This window comes from Nerophis ophidion, linkage group LG20 (genome assembly GCF_033978795.1).
Source record: "Nerophis ophidion isolate RoL-2023_Sa linkage group LG20, RoL_Noph_v1.0, whole genome shotgun sequence".
Lineage (NCBI taxonomy): Eukaryota > Metazoa > Chordata > Actinopteri > Syngnathiformes > Syngnathidae > Nerophis > Nerophis ophidion.
The window spans coordinates 23,779,886-23,803,350 of NC_084630.1; the positions used below are offsets into that span (position 1 = coordinate 23,779,886).

General features: G+C 39.3%; 1 pseudogene; it reads right to left on the reverse strand.

The window, feature by feature from the left end:
* Positions 1 to 1,578: 1,578 nt before the first annotated feature.
* Positions 1,579 to 23,465, reverse strand: part of LOC133538892 (sphingosine kinase 2-like) — a 71,445-nt pseudogene continuing 49,558 nt past the window's right edge.

Consider the following 23,465-nt stretch of genomic DNA (forward strand, 5'->3'; position numbering starts at 1 on the left):
CAGCTACAATCGGGCAGAAGGCGGGGTACACCCTGGACAAGTCGCCACCTCATCGCAGGAGAAAGAACTATTTGGTGGTAAAAGAGGAAAAGTCACCTGACAGTACGGCAGTTTGTTTTTGTTTTTTTAAATGGGATCCTGTGATGAGGTGGCGACTTGTCCAGGGTGTACACCGCCTTCCGCTTGAATGCAGCTGAGATAGGCTCCAGCACCAAACGGGACAAGCGGTAGAAAATGGATCGATGGGACCGTAGTCAGCAGACCAATGTGGTGTGTAAGTAAATAATGCACGGTGCTCATCTTAGTGGTGCTCACCCTTTAGAGCACAGCTGCAAGCTGCAGAAAAGACTTGTTCTCAGGTTTCTCTGTTTGCATTTTGCACTTGTAGCTCCTTTCGATACACGGCAACACAGGGAAGTTCTTTTTTGTAAAACGGGCGTTTATTGACTCCTCCTTGCTGTATACAACATCCACGCCGACACCGTGAGACCTCGTTGGCTGCTTGTAACAAAAAGAGGTTCTAATAATCACTTGCTTGAAGTTGTACAGAAATGATCGAATACACTCAAATCTTTTTGAGGAGCTGAAGACAACTCCAGCACCCTCCCCTCTTGCATGTTCTGCCTAGTTTACGGTCCGTGTGGTCGCAACATCACAACAATCCTTCCGCTTTGCAACACAATTAACACAACACATTTACATGTATATTTTATAACTCTGCATCATTAACTTGTATTTATTCATGACCCATATTTAAAGCATGCAAACTCTCTTTTTTGTCCCACTTTTATTCAACATTTCTTACATATTTCTTCTCTGCAGCTGCATGTTAAAGGGGAACATTATCACCAAACCTATGCAAGTGTCAATATATACCTTGATGTTGCAGAAAAAAGACAATATATTTTTTTAACCGATTTCCGAACTCTAAATGGGTGGATTTTGGCAAATTAAACGCCTTTCTGTTTATCGGTTTTTTAGCGATGACGTCAGAACGTGACGTCACCGAGGTAACACACCCGCCATTTTCATTTTCACATTACAAACACCGGGTCTCAGCTCTGTTATTTTCCGTTTTTTCGACTATTTTTTGGAACCTTGGAGACATCATGCCTCGTCGGTGTGTTGTCGGAGGGTGTAACAACACTAACAGGGAGGGATTCAAGTTGCACCACTGGCAAGAAATCTTCCGCCAGACCCCCATTGAATGTACCAGAGTGTCTGCACATTTGACCGGCGATGCTAAGACAGACATGGCACAGAGATGTATTGATAACCTGCAGATGCATTTGCAACGATTAAGTCAACGAAATCACAAAGGTAAGTTTGGTTGGTGTTGTCGACTTATGTGCTAATCAGACATATTTGGTCGCGGCGTGACTGCCAGCTAATCGATGCTAACATGCTATTTACCAGCGGTGCTAAAGTAGACATGGCACAGAGATGTATGGAAAACCTGCAGATGCATTTGCAACGATTAAATCAACGAAATCACAAAGGTAAGTTTTGTTGATGTTGTTGACTTAGTGCTACTCCCATTTGAGAACCACTGGTATAGAGTATACAAACACAGACATATAAGACGTAGAAGCTTTTATTTCATGACTGCTTAAAAAAGGCGGAGGTATGCGACATGTGACAAAATGAGTAAGCCACGCCCACAACGGCTTTACTTCCCAGGGCTTAAAGGAAGCTGGTGCTTCTTGGATGTCAATCATCCATCATCCGTCACCGCTTGGCTAAATGATGTTTACTTCATGGCTGCTGCATTACTCTTACTTCATGTTGCTTCTTTGTAAACATCAGCAGTAGTTTGACATCTTTGCTTGTGTATCGTGTGTGTGTGTGCGTGTGTGTGTGTTCATCCACAGAAGATTCTAGCAAGGCCGCGATGCACCTCGGCCTGCACGGCTCCGTACTCCACCACCTCGCCGTCCACCGTGATGATGCCCTGAGGAGACGAGGGCTCCAACCTGAGCGCCCGCACCCTGGCGTGCACCAGATGTGCACAACTGGAGGCCACGTGCGCGCCCTTCTCCATGGCCAGGAAGAGCTTGAGGAGCGCCGCACGTGATATCCCCGCCTTCACGTAGAAAAGGTGGATGACGCCGTCGCCCAGAGTGGCGTCCGGCGCCGCCAGCAGGTCCTCGGCCAGGTGGGACTGGTACATGGCCAGCACCAGGACGAAGTCCTCTTGGGGAACCACCACCCAGTGTGCAGGGGGGGTGCTGGTCCAGCGGGGGCAGCAGAGAGTCACACAAACCTGTGGGAGCTTTGTTGGAGTCACTCTTCTTCTTTCTTGCTTGCAGGGAGTTGTTGGAGTGACAGGAGTTGTGGAAGGAGTTCTGCATGGGAACGTCTGCATGGCTGTGGTGCAACATGTCTTTGTCGCTGTGGTGCAACATGTCTTTGTCGCTGTGGTGCAACATGTCTTTGTCGCTGTGGTGCAACATGTCTCTGTCGCTGTGGTGCAACATGTCTCTGTCGCTGTGGTGCAACATGTCTTTGTCGCTGTGGTGCAACATGTCTTTGTCGCTGTGGTGCAACATGTCTCTGTCGCTGTGGTGCAACATGTCTCTGTCGCTGTGGTGCAACATATCTTTGTCGCTGTGGTGCAACATGTCTCTGTCGCTGTGGTGCAACATGTCTCTGTCGCTGTGGTGCAACATGTCTTTGTCACTGTGGTGCAACATGTCTTTGTCACTGTGGTGCAACATGTCTTTGTCGCTGTGGTGCAACATGTCTTTGTCACTGTGGTGCAACATGTCTGCGTCACTGTGGTGCAACATGTCTTTGTCACTGTGGTGCAACATGTCTTTGTCGCTGTGGTGCAACATGTCTTTGTCGCTGTGGTGCAACATGTCTTTGTCGCTGTGGTGCAACATGTCTTTGTCGCTGTGGTGCAACATGTCTTTGTCACTGTGGTGCAACATGTCTTTGTCACTGTGGTGCAACATGTCTGCGTCACTGTGGTGCAACATATTTGCGTCACTGTGGTGCAACACATCCGCAGCCTGCTGGTGGCGTGGCGCGGCGGGCAGGTAGGCCAGCTTGCCCTTGTACACCCGCAGGGAAGCCAGCCTCACCAGCGTGCCCACCATGAAGCGAGCCGCTCCCAAGTGGCGGTACTTCTCGCTCTCGATGTCCACGTCCGCCACAAAGCCCCACGCCAGCGACAGGAAGGAGAAGAGGCGAGTGCCGGAGAAGAGGTGGACCGAGACCAGGTCCATGCGGGACACCACACCTTTGCAGAGCAGGAAGCCACAGCTGAGCAGGAGATCCTCTGTGGACGCCAGCGAGGCCCTGCAGGACACCAAGTGGGTCACGCACACACACGCACACACACCCACAAACCTCAACTCTTTATGTCATCATAAACACTCTTAATAATAGCTTTCATCATGTCATGTAGTAACATTCATAATAACATGTAATATATACATGATGTAAGTATATATGTAGTATCTAGTAACATTCATAATAACATGTAATATATACATTATGTAAGTATATATGTAGTATCTAGTAACATTCATAATAACATGTAAGATATACATGATGTAAGTATATATGTCATGTAGAAACATTCATAATAACATGTAATATATACATGATGTAAGTATATATGTAGTATCTAGTAACATTCATAATAACATGTAATATATACATGATGTAAGTTTATATGTAGTATCTAGTAACCTTCATAATAACATGTAATATATACATGATGTAAGTATATATGTAGTATCTAGTGACATTCATAATAACATGTAATATATACATGATGTAAGTATATATATAGTATCTAGCAGAGGTGGGACCAAGTCATTGTTTTGCAAGTCACAAGTAAGTCTCAAGTCTTTGACCTCAAGTCTCGAGTCAAGTCCCGAGTCAATACAGGCAAGTCCGAGTCAAGTCCAAAGTCAATACTGGAAAGTCTCAAGTCAAGTCCCAAGTCCTGCATTTTGGGTTTCGAGTCATTTCAAGTCTTTTTAACCACAGACTAATATATGTACACAGATTGTGTATGCTTTTAAAATGCTGTATGTATTTATTATTTAAAAAAAACAGTGCTGACATTGCACTTCATAATAGCACTATTAACCAGTTATTCCAAACATTTAACTCATTCCTTTACAGTATAAACACATTTGAAAAAACAAGTGCAACTGTACTTATTTGCACAAAAGTGTTAAAATTGTATTTCCATGGAATATTGCATTGTAACTAGTTCCACAGCAGTTTATATCATGTTGTTACCTTATCTCATTGATCTCATCTCATACTGTATGTGTTTATGTGTGCGTACACATGAAAAACAACAAATACATGAACATAACAATGAACAGTGCTGTACTTGTTAGATGTCAGGGCTCTATGGAATATGTACACATATTCTTAATACAGTGTACACATATTCTTAATATAGTATACATTTTAACTGACCTTTATTTGACTATGTTTGTCTTTTTGTAGGTGGCTAAAATATGCGGTGCTGCTGACCGCCGTCTAACGTTACGTTACTGTGTGTGATACATTCACTAACGTAACGTTATGTGTAGGTACCTCATGCAACCCTGCTTAAAAAAAATATCACTTGACAAAAAGTATGAATAAGGTAGAAAACTGCAGTGGATGCAACAGTTTTCTGTGTTTGCAATGACGTTATAACCATAGACATCTTATAAGTAGACGCAGAATTGACTGCTGTGACGCAAGCAATTTGGCCGCCATCTTGAAGTGGTGATGAGGAGCCAGCAAGCAGCCTAAACTGACAGTTGACAGGTAGAAAACAAAGATGCTGGGCTGGTATTCAGCGTTTTCCTGCTCAATTGAGCGGACTGTTGAAAATAGGAATTGGAGGATTACTTTTCACAAGTAAGATTTAACATTAACATACTATTGGTTGTATTTTGTGAAAAGAATATTACCACAGAGTTAAGCAGGAGCAAAGAACTACAATATTTGTATGTGAAAATCACAAAGAAATCTTCTGGGTGAGGATGACCCCCCTACAGGTATTTGGTTTACAAACTTTCAGGCCCACCTAAAACAAAATTCACCAGCCGCCGTTGATTATGATGCATTCTCATTTTATTGTAACCACAGATAAGTCTTCAAGTAACAATATTCAAATACTAACTTTGTTGAGTAAGACAGAATTTTGTTTTATTCTGAATCCAGTGAAACAGATTGGTGGTTTTAGCTGAAATAAAGACTTTCAGGTGTTTATATATGTTCAATCACTGTAAACATGATCATTTAAAGGAAGAATGTAATAGAAAATATCAATACAAAGTGTCAAGACAGAATAAACTCTCTGCTGTTGCAGCAACAGAGATAAAGTCTATATCAGTGGTTCTGAACCTTTTTTCAGTGATGTACGCCCTGTGAACATGTTTTTAATTCAAGTACCCCCTAATCAGAGCAAAGCATTATTGGTGGAAAAAAAAGAGATAAAGAAGTAAAATACAGCACTATGTCATCAGTTTCTGATGTATTAAACCGTATAACAGTGCAAAATATTGCACAATTGTAGTGGTCTTTCTTGAACTATTTGAAAAAAATAAGATGTAAATATAACTAAAAACTTGTTGAAAAATAAACAAGTGATTCAATTATAAATAAAGATTTCTACACATAGAAGTAATCATCAACTTAAAGTGCCCTCTTTGGGGATTGTAATAGAGATCCATCTGGATTCATCAACTTCATTCTAAACATTTCTTCACAAAAAAGAAATCTTTAGCATCAATATTAATGGAACATGTCCACAAAAAATCTAGCTGTCAACACTGAATATTGCATTGTTGCATTTCTTTTCACAGTTTATGAATTTACATTGATATATTGTTGAAGTATTTTTCAATAAATATATTTATAAAGGATTTTGAATTGTTGCTATTTTTAGAATATTTAAAAAAATATAATGTACCCCTTTGGATACCTTCAAGTACCCCCATTTGAGAACCTCTGGTCTATAGGTCCGTAAAATATATAGATATCTAATGTATTCATACATTGTTTATGTAGGATATACGCATGTATATACAACCTAATCATATTGTTTCTTCAACTTCAAAATAGCTGACTGTTTTTTCCCCTTCTCTGGGATTATATTCCCAGTTTTGATCTCAGATGTCTGGTCACTTATAGCATATAAGAATATTCTTTTTTCTGTTAAGCAAATTATGAACAAGCCAAGACAGGTGTCCTTTATCATAGTTACACGAATGACAAAAAAGCGCGTGAATATAAGTGGTATTCAGTGAGGTAATATGAATTAAATGCGCTGACAGTTCATTGGTCCTACCAAATGAATTGCACTGAGTGATCGGATCACCACTCCAAGATGGCGGCCCCGCATCTCGTTTGCAGTAATAGGCAGTAGCGCTCGATGCTGCGTACCCTTATAAGATGTCTATGATTCTAATGTTAGCAGTGAGTTTATGGCCTCACTGATTTAACAACACAGCAAATAAAAGTCACGTTACTCAGCCAATAAACGTCAGTTTACATTCACAACGTACCCTTCTTTGTGCAACTTCAAATGCCGAACGAAGTTGTAAATTGATGCGTCTCCATCTGTAATCTTCCAACCGCATGTTTTGCATACGGCAATTCCTGTTTTGTTGACCAAGTCGTAGTTTTAATACCCGAACGAAACACTTTATGGCATAATTTTCTTCACTTATTCTTCTGTTGTTTGAAAGCTCTTCTCCGTTGGTTTTCCTGCAATTTGATTGGGTGAATGCTGTGTGACGAAAACAACGTGGATGTAATTTGATTGGCTGTTGTACTGACAGGTAGCGCACAGGCTATCATCGCACACACGCTGACACACTTCCGTACACAATGGAAGATACGGAGCGCTCCTGAATAACTTTTTAATCGTTGGGTTTTGGGGAAAGTATCAAGTCTTGTCAAGTCAAAAGGCTCAAGTCCAAGTCAAGTCACAGGTCATTGATGTTAAAGTCTAAGTCGAGTTGCAAGTCTTTTTACATTTTGTCAAGTCGAGTCTAAAGTCATCAAATTCATGACTCGAGTCTGACTCGAGTCCAAGTCATGTGACTCGAGTCCACACCTCTGGTATCTAGTAACATTTATAATAACATGTAATATATACATGATGTAAGTTTATATGTAGTATCTAGTAACATTCATAATAACATGTAATATATACATGATGTAAGTATATATGTAGTATCTAGTAACATTCATAATAACATGTAATATATACATGATGTAAGTATATATGTAGTATCTAGTAACATTTATAATAACATGTAATATATACATGTAAGTTTATATGTCATGCAGTAAAATTCATAATAACATGTAATATATACATGATGTAAGTTTATATGTAGTATCTAGTAACATTCATAACAACATGTAATATATACATGATGTAAGTACATATGTAGTATCTAGTAACATTCATAATAACATGTAATATATACATGATGTAAGTATATATTGTGATAGCAAAATTACTTGTACTCGTTTAATTGAAGATGTTCTTTGAACGGGTCGGCAAAAGTTGTTTATTGGGCTCAGGAATGTGACACTTAGCAAGAGATCTATTGTCTGATCAAGCTCTGTCTCCTGTGTCTTTGATGTGACATGTGGACTATAGTCGACGTGGGCATGTGTTTTCCTTCTTCCTTACCCCCAACAGAGCTAAATTGTTCCCCTTTCCTGAGTGACCCCCCTCCTCTGGGCAAACGACACCCTCTCCCCTTCACAGGACCTTGGGTACTCATTCAACTGGTGTACTGTATGTAAATGAGCATGGAGGGTGGGACTTCTGAGAATGTATAATTGTCATGTCAAATTCTAAAGGGGTTAGAACAAGCTGGAACGAACGGATGTGTCGTTCTGATTTGGTCTCGCTTTGCAAAGCTTGTTATTATTTGTTTGTTACTTTAATAAATCATTTTAAAGCTATTTGTCACTAAAGGATCGTCTTTAAGAAATTTCCACAACAAGTTGGAGCCAGAAGTGGGATCCCAAGAAGATCGCTGTTCCCGTTCGCAGAGGCCGCAGAAATGGACTGATCAACCCGGCAGCACAAAAAAGCTGACGTCTCCTTCCCAGAAATTTGAAAGGACGGGAGAGTTTTCGAGGCCCCTGCGAATTGGACGGCCGTCTCTTCGGGATCACGTTTAACCCACTGCAACATCGTAACGGTAAATTAATTGAATCATCCTGACTGAAATTTTAAGACGAATCTGTGACATTTGAATTTTAAACAAAAGACGAATCCACGAAAGGTTTTTTTGTGTGACAAAGCTTGAGTGATTTATATGTTTCATACATGGGAAATTAGCCGTTCTTTTTCCGTCTCTCTACATAGTTACATGTACTGATATACTGATACATGTTTTTTAATTCTACTGAAGGAACTCTCCTGAAGGAATCAATAAAGTACTATCTAGTAGCGCTGGTTAGAGTCCCTGGGTTAGAGTCCCAAAATTTTAATTCCGGGTTAGAGTCCCGATGAAAGTAGCCGTGTCTTCATAAAAACGTGAGTATATGCCCGGTTAGAGGCCGGAAGAAATAACACGGATTTAGGGTTGGAGCCGTGTCGTTATAAACTTTAATGAGTTAGAGTTAGAGTCCCGATGATTAACAGTATCTATAAGGCCGTGAGTGTATGCCCGGTTAGAGGCCGGAAGAAACAACATGAATCTTAGCCTGTTAAGTTTAAACGAGAAGACCGGAAAATTAAAACACGCTTGAATATGTGGTCCAGGAAAGTTAAGCCTGAGGTATTCGATTATGATTTCCCATGTATGTGCACAATGAAAGAAAATATGTAGAGGGATCCCTAATGTGTGTGAAAGTATGGGTGAATATGAATTGAGATTTCCCAAGACTGGTTCATTTAGTATGAATGAATTGAGTAAAATAAAAAAAAAAGGTTGGCGCTACAAGAGGTCAACATGCGAAAGGGAAAGACTGTGCGTGTGAAAAATTTGAAATGTTTCGAACAACATAAAGAGTGTTTGAAACTTTGGATGAGTGAAGCAGAAAATAAAAAAAAGATAGATCTTCCAACTGATACTTTTCTTAGTACTCTGTTTTCGAGCTAATCTCAGGGCCTGAGTCGCAGTCGAAGGGTTTCTGAGGACTGGATGCCACTCTACTCCACTCTGCCCCCGCACTACGACCAGCAACTGCCAGCGGGCGCTTTTGTGGACGTGCCAGCGCCGCAGCAGCAACATCAGCAGCAGCACCCGCCGATGGCACCCCTCCAGCTCCAGCTTCAGCAGCTCCCAACTCTTCCCCTCGCAATGCCGTTTCCGCCCACTAACTACCGGCGGACTCACATCAGGATGACAATCAAGGACCATCGGGCTCATCAATTCAACATGTGACCGATAAAGTGAACAAAATGTCTCTGAGTGAGGACAGTGCTGGCAGGACTCTGAGAAGTGGCAGAACCTTCCGGGCTCCGATGATGGAATATCCAGGACCGCAAGGGACTCCCGTTTTGGTCTTACGCCAGATGGACCAGGAAATGCGTGAAGCGATCAGAGACTGGCCGTCACCACACAGAGGTGGAGACGCGCTTGCAGCCGCATTCCAGCCGCATTCCAGGCTTTCTGTCGGGCATGGCGTCCCACAGGAGCAGAAATAAAAAAACTTCTGCTGTTGCATCTGGGACCGGAGCAGTTCGCAAAGATAGCAGCAGAGGTGCACGCGGGACGTTTTGACCTCTCCAAACTCCCTCTCTTTGTTTAAAATGCCAATTTTCTGCTGGATTTGCTCTCAATGAACTCCAAAGGGAAAAATACCCGGCCGTGGGCAGTTTTTGAAATTGGTCTCCAAACTACGGCATGCAGGCCGAAAGCGGCACGCTGGGGTCCATAATTCGGCCCTTGGATTTTAATTATTTTTTTTGCATTTTTGGGACATGGGGGCACTTGTGGGACTCCACCACGGACTGATTTTTGAATACTTTGAAGACTGCCGCTGTGAAATGAACGCGGGATGAGCGGAGGAAGAGGAAGAGGCAAGAAAAAAGATGGACGTGGCCGTAACTATTGTTTCACTTGCGGAAAGGAAGGTCACTGGAGGCACGACTGTCCTGATAATAAACGGGATGGACAACGAGACTATTGGGGCAGAGCGGATGGAGGCCAACTCAGAAACAATTCAGATTGACTGACCGGCTCGGGATGTGAGATGACGAAACAGATAAGTGTTACACTCACACCTTCTCACAACAACACCATACTAACCGCTAACTGCAACGAAGACGCTTGCTTTTACTGATACATTGCTGCTTGCTAAGGTGCAGGACAGAATTAGGGAATTAGAAGAGCGTGAACAGCCAATGATTGGGACATATGCTTTTTGTGACGACTTAGCATACAAGAAAATGCCAATGATTGTGTGTGATGTGGGTGGAAGGTCATTGACGTTTCTTGTCGATTCTGGAGCGACAAACAGCGTAATTCAAACGAGTGAATTCTCTACAAAATTGAGTGGTAGAACTATGTTTTCCACTAGTGCAAGTGGGCAAACTGTCGAGAAAAGTTTTCAATACCAATTCGTTGTACATGGGCGACAGCTGATTGTACAATGACAACGAAACATCCATCCATCCATCCATTTTCTACCGCTTATTCCCTTTTGGGGTCGCGGGGGGCGCTGGCGCCTATCTCAGCTACAATCGGGCAGAAGGCGGGGTACACCCTGGACAAGTCGCCACCTCATCGCAGGGCCAACACAGATACAGACAACATTCACACTCACATTCACACACCAGGGCCAATTTAGTGTTGCCAATCAACCTACATTCGTTTTTAATGTCTGATCTTTGTCCAATCAATCTGTTGGGTCGTGATTTAATGTTGAAATGGGGTATCAGATTCACACCAACGCCAGAAGGCCTCAAAGTTGAGAGGAATGCAAATGGGTCGAATTTTGTCACATTGGGGGTGAATTGTCCGCTCTATATCTATCAGTGGTAGGTAACGACCACTGCCTTGCAGGATCTAGAGAGCACAATATCACCCTATTTAAATCCAGTATCTGACAAATTGAATCTGAAAGCATGTATTGTGTGTCACATGTTCGTGAAGGTCCGGACCAGGAATATGAAGCTTCATTCTATCATGATTTGAATGATAGTTTGTTTATTAATGACGTCTATTTTGATGGATGCAAATGCGCAGTTGCAGTAAAATTAACTCCATCACAAGAAATATAGGATCAAGTTGAAAATTCCAGTCCGCACATTCCGATAGCAAAAGCTAAATCTGATAATTGGCAGGATTTAAATCCTTTTATGCATGACTGTTTATTGGCAAAGTATTGGCAACCGTGTGCACGCGGGAAAAAATGTATTCTATTCACAAGCAGTCGATGCATATAGAAATAATTATGCGGCAAAAATTAATGTGCTGCGTTCGGTGCAATTAGCATCTCTGACTGACGAAAAGTATGACGCACACCTGACTTTGACTGCGGTGACTTCTCCGACTGAGATTTCACCCTTGTTGGCGCAAGTGCCGAGTTGTTTGTGAGCGAGGAACGACAGGCATGGGCTAATTCTGGTGCTGTTTTCCGGGATGGAGCCTGGTTTGGCCCTGACGGGAAGCTTTGTGTGAATGTTGTCTGTCTATCTGTGTTGGCCCTGCGATGAGTTGGCGACTTGTCCAGGGTGTACACCGCCTTCCGCCCGATTGTAGCTGAGATAGGCACCAGCGCCCCCCACGACCCCAAAGGGAATAAGCGGCAGGAAATGGATGGATGGATGGGAAGCGTTGTCTTCCTAAACGCTTGTTTGATTGTTATGCTAAATTGACTCATGGGTTGGACCATGTGTCAAAGGGAGGGATGTGTCAAGCAGTACAGCAATTCTGGTTTACTAAGGTGTTTTTACGCTTTCACAGAAGATGTCTGTAAAAAGTTGTTTGATTTGTGCTCAAAATAATCCAGGTGAATTTAGACAATTACCACAAGCAGCACACCCACCGCCTAGTAGGGCTTTTGAGTATGTCATGATGGATTTCATTGAACTTACACCCAGTGAAGGAAAAAAATATTGTCTAGTGATGGTTGATATGTTTTCAAAATGGGTAGAAGCCTTCCCAGCGAAACATGCTTATTCCGCTGCAGTGGCAAAAGCACTTTTAACTGAAATTGTGGCAAGGTGTGGCATTCCGAAGAAGTTATCGAGTGACAATGGTTCACATTTTGTAAATGAGGTGATACAGCAATTGTCTGATTATTTGCAAATTGATTTGAGAACTCATTGCAGCTACCATCCACAATCCGGAGGTGCTGTTGAAAGAGAAAACGGAACAATTAAATTAAAACTTGCCAAATGTTGTGAAGAGACTAAGCTCAGCTGGTCTAAATGTTTGCGGATAGTTCTCATGTACATGCGTATGCGGGTGCGCGCGCGTCATGACCGGTCACATTTTGAGATTCTGTTTGCAGTCCCACCTAATGTGGGGATAAGACCATTAGGACCGCCAATTGAGACGACCCTGTGTGAAGACGGACTGGTAAGATATTGTATATCTTTAACAAAGTGTTTTGCTAATATTCGAAGGCAAGTCTCTTCGGCGCTTCCGGGGCGAGCGGATCATCCTCTACACACCATTGTGCCGGGCGACTTCGTGCTCATCGAGAACTTCAGACGGAAGAGCTGGAAACAACGACGCTGGCTCGGCCCATTCCAAGTTCTCCTCGTCACCCACACTGCAGTGAAAGTGGAAGAACGGCCGACGTGGGTCCACGCTTTGCATTGCAAGGCGATTTCGGGCCCTGTAGCGGTGGCCGCAGCAGAGGAGTGAGGAGCTGTAAAATCGCTTTTGGCTCCTACGGCAGGATCCGCGGCTGCGGAGACGAGGGTTACACACACCTCCCTCGCATCACATCTTTAGAGAAACACTACTAGTTTGCAGACACAGGTGAAGGCGCTGAGGGCCAAAAATCACCAGGACAAACAGAAGAAAAGAGGTTAGGGAACACAAGAAGATTTGCGCTAACGACAAGCGACGGAACAAAGTTTTTCCCTGGTGCGCATACAGGGGATCAGGATCGAGTACAATGAGGAGTTCATGGTGTGTTGCCATATGTGTAACGACACTCGTTGCGTTACCATGGTTTTGGATGCACGCAGGAGGCGGAGGACACATTGACAGGAACGTGACAGCGCCACTTTCAAATTCAGGCAATACTCTGCTCTCGCAACGTGTGAAAAGAGAGGATGGGTCTGTTTTGGATGATATGTGGCTGCATGCACTTGCCAAGTCAATAAATCATACCAGTGTGTATACGCTTAATTATTGGTACCAGTATGCAAAATATTTAGCGGATTCGCATAATCGCTCAAACTGCTATGTCTGTACATATATGCCTATAGCGACGTCCAATCCACATGTCACACCTAAGCCTGTAATGGAGGGTTATAGATATTTTCCGAGGATGTGTTATTCATACCTATTTGCAGCAAATCTGAATGATACGGTTACGGCGCGTACGGGGACACCTTTGTCTTCGCTTAAAGATCCGAAGTTAGATTTTTATGATCTGTGGTCCGATAATGATACGAATGTGATTTTTGGTCCAGTTTATATTAGGCCGGGTACGAAATTTGTGTGTTATGCGGTATCTTGGAACCTTACAGAGCCGCCAGTGCAGATGGGACAAATTCCACTGATGTATTGTTTAAACGTGACCAGTCCATGCACTGCATATCACGGTAACACTAGTTTGAACATTTCACAGGCTGCGCAAGGAGGAGGCTGTTCTCCCTATTTTACGGTACCAGATCAAACTGGCACGCGGCCTCAGGAGGATGTTCTGTGGCTTTGTGGCTTTAATGTTTATGTTAGATTGCCATATAATTGGGTGGGCCGTTGTGCTATGATAACAGCTGCTGACCACTCTTACATTGTGTCAGATGTTCCGAGCCATAGGGGTAAGCGTGAGTATGCCCCCCATGATGCGGTTTGGGGTACAAATGTGTAAGCAGATCATAAACTTTGCACAGCAGGAGAAAAGGTGGCATTGTCATTGTTTCCACAGCTGGGCGTGGGGAAACTCATGCTTAGAATGGAGACGCTGAATTATCGGTTTTCAGGTTTGGTAAATTCAACAGTTACTATTATGGAGGCGAGCAGAGTCGAAATGAAGGCGTTACGGGCTGTGACTTTGCAAAATCGTATAGTATTAGACCATTTGGTAGCGAGCGTCGGAGGAGTTTGTGCAATGCTGAATTCATCGTGCTGTAGGTTGTATTACTTTCTAAGGTTTATTAGGTGTGTTTTTTTCGCGAGTTAGTAATTTCATTGTTTGTAGTTTATTATAGGTAATAAAAGGGAGGATTGTGATAGCAAAATTACTTGTACTCGTTTAATTGAAGATGTTCTTTGAACGGGTTGCCAAAAGTTGTTTATTTGGCTCAGGAATGTGACATTTAGCAAGAGATCTATTGTCTGATCAAGCTCTGTCTCCTGTGTCTTTGATGTGACATGTGGACTATAGTCGACGTGGGCATGTGTTTACCCTCTTCCTGACCCCCAAGAGAGCTAAATTGTTCTCCTTTCCTGAAGGGCAAACGACACCCTCTCCCCTTCACAGGACCTTGGGTACTCATTCAACTGGTGTACTGTATGTAAATGAGCATGGAGGGTGGGACTCCTGAGAATGTATAATTGTCATGTCAAATTCTAAAGGGGTTAGAACAAGCTGGAACGAACGGATGTGTCGTTCTGGTTTGGTCTCGCTTTGCAAAGCTTGTTATTATTTGTTTGTTACTTTAATAAATCATTTTAAAACTTTTTGTCACTAAAGGATCGTCTTTAAGAAATTTCCACAACAATATGTCATGTAGTAACATTCATAATAACATGTTATATATACATGATGTAAGTATATATGTAGTATCTAGTAACATTCATAATAACATGTAATATATACATGATGTAAATATATATGTCAGGTAGTAACATTCATAATAACATGTAATATATACATGATGTAAGTATATATGTCATGTAGTAACATTCATAATAACATGTAATATATACATGATGTAAATATATATGTCATGTAGTAACATTCATAATAATATGTAATATATACATGATGTAAGTATATATGTCATGTAGTAACATTCATAATAACATGTAATGTATACATGATGTAAGTTTATATGTAGTATCTAGTAACCTTCATAATAACATGTAATACATACATGCTGTAAGTATATATGTCATGTAGTAACATTCATAATAACATGTAATATATTCATGATGTAAGTATATATGTCATGTAGTAACATTCATAATAACATGTAATATAAACATGATCTAAGTATATATGTCATGTAGTAACATTTATAATAACATGTAATATATACATGATGTAAGTTTATATGTAGTATCTAGTAACATTCATAATAACATGTAATATATACATGATGTAACTATATATGTCATGTAGTAACATTCATAATAACATGTAATATATACATGATGTAAGTATATATGTCATGTAGTAACATTCATAATAACATGTAATATATACATGATGTAAGTATATATGTCATGCAGTAACATTCATAATAACATGTAATATATACATGATGTAAGTATATATGTCATGTAGTAACATTCATAATAGTGAGAGACATGTTTTATAATCTAGAATAATCGGGAGCGGGGAAGCAAGGAAGCAGCAGACCACTCCATGATGTAAACATAGGAACACACGGTAGTGATCACGGTGCTGCTATAAATAGTCTGTGTTAGCGCTTATAATAACAATATCACTAACACGTGTTAATATTTATAATAACAATATGACTAATACTTGTTCATATTTATAATAACAATATGACTAATACTTGTTAATGTTTACAAAAACAATAGTACTAATATTTGTTAATATTTATAACAACAACATGACTAATACTTGTTAATGTTTACAAAAACAATATTACTAATATTTGTTAATATTTATAACAACAACATGTCTAATACTTGTTAATATTCAAGTCACCAAATGTAAATGGAGTATTGTTGGTGCTTTTTGGATGTTTATATATTAGATTTTATGGACGGAGTAGTGGAATTGATATTTGGCTGCACTGTAAGCAGACTTTTAATGCCTTTTTTTTTCAATATTTATGATGCATTTAAAAAAAACAATCCATCTGTCGTTCATAATGATTGTGAACCAGAGGCAAAATTCCTAAAATAGTGCAGTTCCCCTTTAACGCATAAACATAATAATAGTTTCACAAGTAGAAAACAAGATGAAGTACAATATTATAGTTAACAAACAAAATGGATTATTTAACATCACTTGAAATGTCTGTTGGCAAAGACAGCGATGAGTGGAAAGGGCAGCAGAGAGAGAAGAACCACATGGACTTCAAGTTTTTTCTTGAATTCAGGTGTTTCTCACCTTTCTTAGCAAAGTGCTGGCACTCTCAACTTTCTTGGGCCCCATAGTGGGATATTTATTTGATATACTCAATAAAACAGCGCAGACTATAAGTCAACACTGTGATTAGCTTGGCGGTCCTTGAACTCACCGTGGTTTGTTTACATGTACAACTTTCTCCGACTTTCTAGGACGTGATTTATGACACTTCTTTTTCTGTCTCATTTTGTCCACCAAACTTTTAATGTTGTGCATGAATGCACAAAGGTGAGTTTTGTTGATGTTATTGACTTGTGTGGACTGCTAATCAGACATATTTGGTCACTGCATGACTGCAAGCTAATCGATGCTAACATGCTATTTAGGCTAGCTATATGTACATACTGCATCATTATGCCTCATTTGTTGATATGTTTGAGCTCATTTAGTTTCTTTGAAGTCCTCATAATTCAATGTATATCTCATGACACACTATCTGTATGTAATATGGCTTTTAAATTTGTTTTGCGGCTCCAGACAGATTTGTTTATGTATTTTTGCTCCAATATGTCTCTTTCAATATTTTGAGTAGCCGCTCACCAATACGTGACCTGATTGGTTGTGACAGTGCACCTGCTGACCAATACGTGACCGTATTGGTTGTGACAAGGCACCTGCTGACCAATACGTGACCTGATTGGTTGTGACAAAGCACCTGCTGACCAATAAGTGACCTGATTGGTTGTGACAAAGCAGCTGTTGACCAATACGTGACCTGATTGGTTGTGACAAAGCACCTGCTGACCAATACGTGACCTGATTAGTTGTGGCAAAGCACCTGCTGACCAATACGTGACCTGATTGGTTGTGACAATGCACCTGCTGACCAATACGTGACCTGATTGGTTGTGACAATGCACCTGCTGACCAATACGTGACCTGATTGGTTGTGACAATGCACCTGCTGACCAATACGTGACCTGATTGGTTGTGACAATGCACCTGCTGACCAATACGTGACCTGATTGGTTGTGACAATGCACCTGCTGACCAATACGTGACCTGATTGGTTGTGAGAAAGCACCTGCTGACCAATACGTGACCTGATTGGTTGTGACAACGCACCTGCTGCTGACCAATACGTGACCTGATTGGTTGTGACAAAGTACCTGCTGACCTATAGGTGACCTAATTGGTTGTGACAATGCACCTGCTGACCAATACGTGACCTGATTGGTTGTGACAATGTACCTGCTGACCAATACGTGACCTGATTAGTTGTGGCAAAGCACCTGCTGACCAATACATGACCTGATTGGTTGTGACAAAGCACCTGCTGACCAATAGGTGACCTAATTGGTTGTGACAATGCACCTGCTGACCAATACGTGACCTGATTGGTTGTGACAATGCACCTGCTGACCAATACGTGACCTGATTAGTTGTGACAAAGCACCTGCTGACCAATACGTGACCTGATTGGTTGTGACAATGCACCTGCTGCTGACCAATACGTGACCTGATTGGTTGTGAGAAGGCATGCTGCTGATTGGCCAGCATGAAAGGCCCAAAACCATCAAAGAAGTCAAGTCCAAGCCTCCAGTAGCACACAAAGGACTTGGTTGACTAAAAGAATCACAGAATAAATCCAAATCTGGTCCAAATTGCGAATTCAAATATTTCAGCCTAATAATTCAAATAATTCAGCCTATTCCTTTTTCGGTCATTCTATTCTTTTCTTTTAGTGTGTGAATGTGTATGACAGTTAGAGATGTCTCATCTGTACTCCCAGAAAATGCTTGGTGGTTGACTACTTGACCAATAATAAACCTATTTCATTCCTTCAAATCAATCAAATGTCATTCAAAGTAACAAAATGTAAAAAGTGAAAATCTTCACATTTGGGAGAATATTGGTAAAACATAAGACGTTTTGCATTTTTACTTATAAATGATAAATGTAAGAAGAAATGTTTTTTTTATATGGCTTTCCTTGGACTAGACCTGAGTTAATAATTCACGTCCTCTAATAAATAAATGCACAAAAACATGAAGGTGGTCGCCATGTTTTTGGGAAATCTTTGGAAGTAGGTCACGGCTGTGTGTGTGTGTGTGTTTATGTGTGTGTGACAGACATGATTGTTTTGGCCCAATGCAACCGAAGAGAGAGGGCAGTTTGATGGAGTCATGAAGGCTGATGTGTGCGTGTGCGCGTATGTGTGTGTGTGTGTGCATGTGTGTGTGTGTCTCACCCTGAGTAGTGATGTATGGATGCAGCCAAAGCATTGCCTGAGCCGCCAGGAAGTATACCAAGTGGCGTCCTGATCGCCTCCTCCCAGTCCGACCTCTCCAGGAGACCGTTGATCACCTAACACACACACACACGCACACACACACACCCTCAATAGTCCCGAAAATTTAGAGCATCATTCTGAGGCTGTGAAGCAAAAATGGTAACTTGCAAGCCAAAAAGGTTGTGTTGACCTCAAAGAGAAGGCCGTCTCCTGACATGATGACCAGAGCGCCCAACCGGGTCAGGTCAGTCTCCCTCACCAGCTGCCGGGCGTGGTTCTGACGCTCTGCACAAACAAAAGGTGTGCAGGAATGTATCGTTGTGTGCGCTCCAAGCTTTATGTTATACACGCTGGCTTTTGGCTTATTCTGCAAATAGAAAGCATGTATGATACAGAAATATATAATACAGAAATGTATGATACAGAAACATATGTGCAGTTATGCCGGTGCCGGTGTTGTCAAGTCAAATACAAGCAGCCAGTGGTCTGATATCATTGATGTCATTTTGTCACAAACTGGTGGCCAACGCGAACAACTCAATCCATTGTTTTCCGTTCACTGCATTTACCTATATGACCCAATCCACACAACCTTCCCAGGTCATGGTGAAGAAAAAAAAAGAATTCAGCAAGGGCAAAAATTCAACAAACATGGTTACACTAACACGTCCTGCTCAGTGAACTTTGTGGACATTATAAAAAAAAGTCCAATCAGCATAAAACAAAAATGACACCCATTCAAAATCCATGACGAGGCATGATTGGGGAAATGTAAAAGACTCTCCACACGTATTATGTAGTTGGCCAAATGTCAGTTTCCGTGTGTGTAACATAGTCATTCAAAGTGTAAACAGTGCTGCTTTAACTTGGGACTTAGTCATTCAAAGTATACACAGTATATAAAGTTTTTATGACTTGATGGGGTCCCACAGTAAATTTTTGGGGTCCCACTTTTTTTGTAAGTGTTTTGGTAACAAATGATAGATGTATGCATGATCCTGTTATATCTCACATTCTATATTGTCTTTTGTCATAAAGGTTACTTCATTCATTACCAAAACTAATACAAAAGAAAATACATGTTTCTGCATATGTAAATGTATTCACTTATAAACATTCCTTCACTTTCTTCTTTCCTTCATGGATAGAATAGAATAGAATAGAAAGTACTTTATTGATCCTTGGGGGAAATTCAGCACCACAGTTCGCTCACAATAGACAATAATAAATAATATATAAAATATATTATATATATAATATATGAATAATATAAATATATTCTACATTTAAGTGCAGTCAAGGAACATATGCATTATACAGTCTGATGGCTGTCGGTATGAAGGACCTCCTGTGTCGTTCCGTGTTACATTTAGGGAGTCTGAGCCTTCCACTGAACGTCCTCATTCTCTCCACAAGGTCCGAGTGTAGTGGGTGGGAGGTGTTGTCCATAATGGCTAGGAGTTTTGCTAGACTTCCCCTCTCTGACACCACCGCCAGAGAGTCCAGCTCCACTCCCACCACGTTACTGGCCTTCTCTACCAACTTGTCCAGTCTGTTTGTGTCACTGGCTCTCAGCCCGCCGCCCCAGCAGGCCACCACCGACTTTTGTAGTGTGAATGTTGTGGTTGCAACGGTCAGTGTGCACAGATGTTCCTCCGGGAGATCACATGACTTTGACACTCCTGTCCTGGCACTGGGGTTGTCATGGCAACGACAGATGTTAATCTCTCTATACAAGTAAAGTGGACCAATACATGTTTGAATTGATTTCAAAAGGTAAAAGTGGACATGTTTATATTTGCTTAAATGAAATATAAATGAATATACTGTTCACACATGCATGTCCCCTCACACACTAATCATCTTTATGCTGATAAACATGCATGCACAGCTCTTATGCAACACACACACACACACACACACACACACACACACACACACACACACACACACACACACACACACACACACACACACACACACACACACACACACACAAACCCACACACACACACAAACCCACACACAAACACTAAATCCCCTTTTGCCATCATTTGATGTCTTTGTTGTGACACATTGTAGCAGATGCAAGGCACCAACAATATATAACAATATATGTAAAGAGGGCAAAACACAACAATATATAACAACAATATATATAAAGCAAACAAAACACAACAATATATATAGAGAGCAAAACACAACAATATATAACAACAATATATGTAAAGAGAGCAAAACACAACAATATATAACAACAATATATGTAAAGAGAGCAAAACACAACAATATATATAAAGAGAGCAAATCAGAACAATATATAACAACAATATATATAAAGCAAACAAAACACAACAATATATAACAACAATATATGTAAAGAGAGCAAAACACAACAATATATAACAACATATATAAAAAGAGCAAAACAATATTAATTAATTAACTAATTGTTTATTGTTCTTCGGTCAATGGTCAACAAAGCAAACAAACAGTTGTACATTCATAGATTGAAAATAAAAAATGTTGCAGACCGAAAGGGTTTAGGCTGAAGTTAAACACTTATTGCGCCTAACCCTATAAATAATTTCAAGTACAAAATAAACTTTCGAAAATTTTAAAATGTCCTTTGCACAACTTATTATAAATACACATTATAAACAACATTATAAACAACATGAACGTAGTTCAATTTTATACACAGTACAGGCATGTGAAATATCCCTGTGTACATATTAGACCTTTGCACTAATTATATATACAATATATACAAACAATTGTACTTCTATTATAATTTATATCTCATGTTTAATTTTTAATTAACATTAATCATAGTATTAACTACAATGTTGATTCAAAAGTGATATATTTTTTCAAGACATTGGTCTTAAAGTATTAACAACAATATATGTAAAGAGAGCAAAACAGAACAATATATAACAACAATATATATATATATATATATATATAAAGAGAGCAAAACAATATTAACAACAATGTATATAAAGAGAGCAAAACAGAACAATATATAACAACAACATATATAAAGAGAGCAAAACAATATTAACAACAATGTATATAAAGAGAGCAAAACACAACAATATATAACAACAATATATATAAAGAGAGCAAAACACGACAATATATAACAACAATATATATAAAGAGAGCAAAACACAACAATATATGTAAAGAGAGCAAAACACAACAATATATAACAACAACATATATAAAGACAGCAAAACACTATTAACAACAATGTATATAAAGACAGCAAAACACAACAATATATAACAACAATACATATAAAGACAGCAAAACAACAATATATAACAACAATATATATATATAAAGAGAGCAAAACACAACAATATATATAACAACAATATATATGAAGAGAGCAAAACACTACAATATATGTAAAGAGAGCAAAACACAACAATATATAACAACAACATATATAAAGACAGCAAAACACTATTAACAACAATGTATATAAAGAGAGCAAAACAAAACAATATATAACAACAATATATATAAAGACAGCAAAACAACAGTATATAACAACAATATATACATATATAAAGAGAGCAAAACACAACAATATATAACAACAATATATATAAAGAGAGCAAAACAACAATATATAACAACAACATATATAAAGAGAGCAAAACACAACAATATATAACAACAATATATATAAAGAGAGGAAAACACAATAATATATAACAATATATATAAAGAGAGCAAAACAACAATATATAACAACAATATACATTTACAAAGAGAGCAAAACACAACAATATATAACAACAATATATATAAAGAGAGCAAAACACAACAATATATAACAACTATATATATAAAGAGAGCAAAACACAACAATATATATAAAGAGAGCAAAACACAACAATATATAACAACAATATATATAAAGAGAGGAAAACACAATAATATATAACAATATATATAAAGAGAGCAAAACAACAATATATAACAACAATATACATTTACAAAGAGAGCAAAACACAACAATATATAACAACAATATATATAAAGAGAGGAAAACACAATAATATATAACAATATATATAAAGAGAGCAAAACAACAATATATAACAACAATATACATTTACAAAGAGAGCAAAACACAACAATATATAACAACAATATATATAAAGAGAGCAAAACACAACAATATATAACAACAATATATAAAAAAAAGAGCAAAACACAACAATATATAACAACAATATATAAAAAAAAGAGCAAAACACAACAATATATAACAACAATGTATATAAAGAGAGCAAAACACAACAATATATAACAACAATATATGTAAAGAGAGCAAAACAGAACAATATATAACAACAATATATATATATATATATAAAGAGAGCAAAACAATATTAACAACAATGTATATAAAGAGAGCAAAACAGAACAATATATAACAACAACATATATAAAGAGAGCAAAACAATATTAACAACAATGTATATAAAGAGAGCAAAACACAACAATATATAACAACAATATATATAAAGAGAGCAAAACACGACAATATATAACAACAATATATATAAAGAGAGCAAAACACAACAATATATGTAAAGAGAGCAAAACACAACAATATATAACAACAACATATATAAAGACAGCAAAACACTATTAACAACAATGTATATAAAGACAGCAAAACACAACAATATATAACAACAATACATATAAAGACAGCAAAACAACAATATATAACAACAATATATAT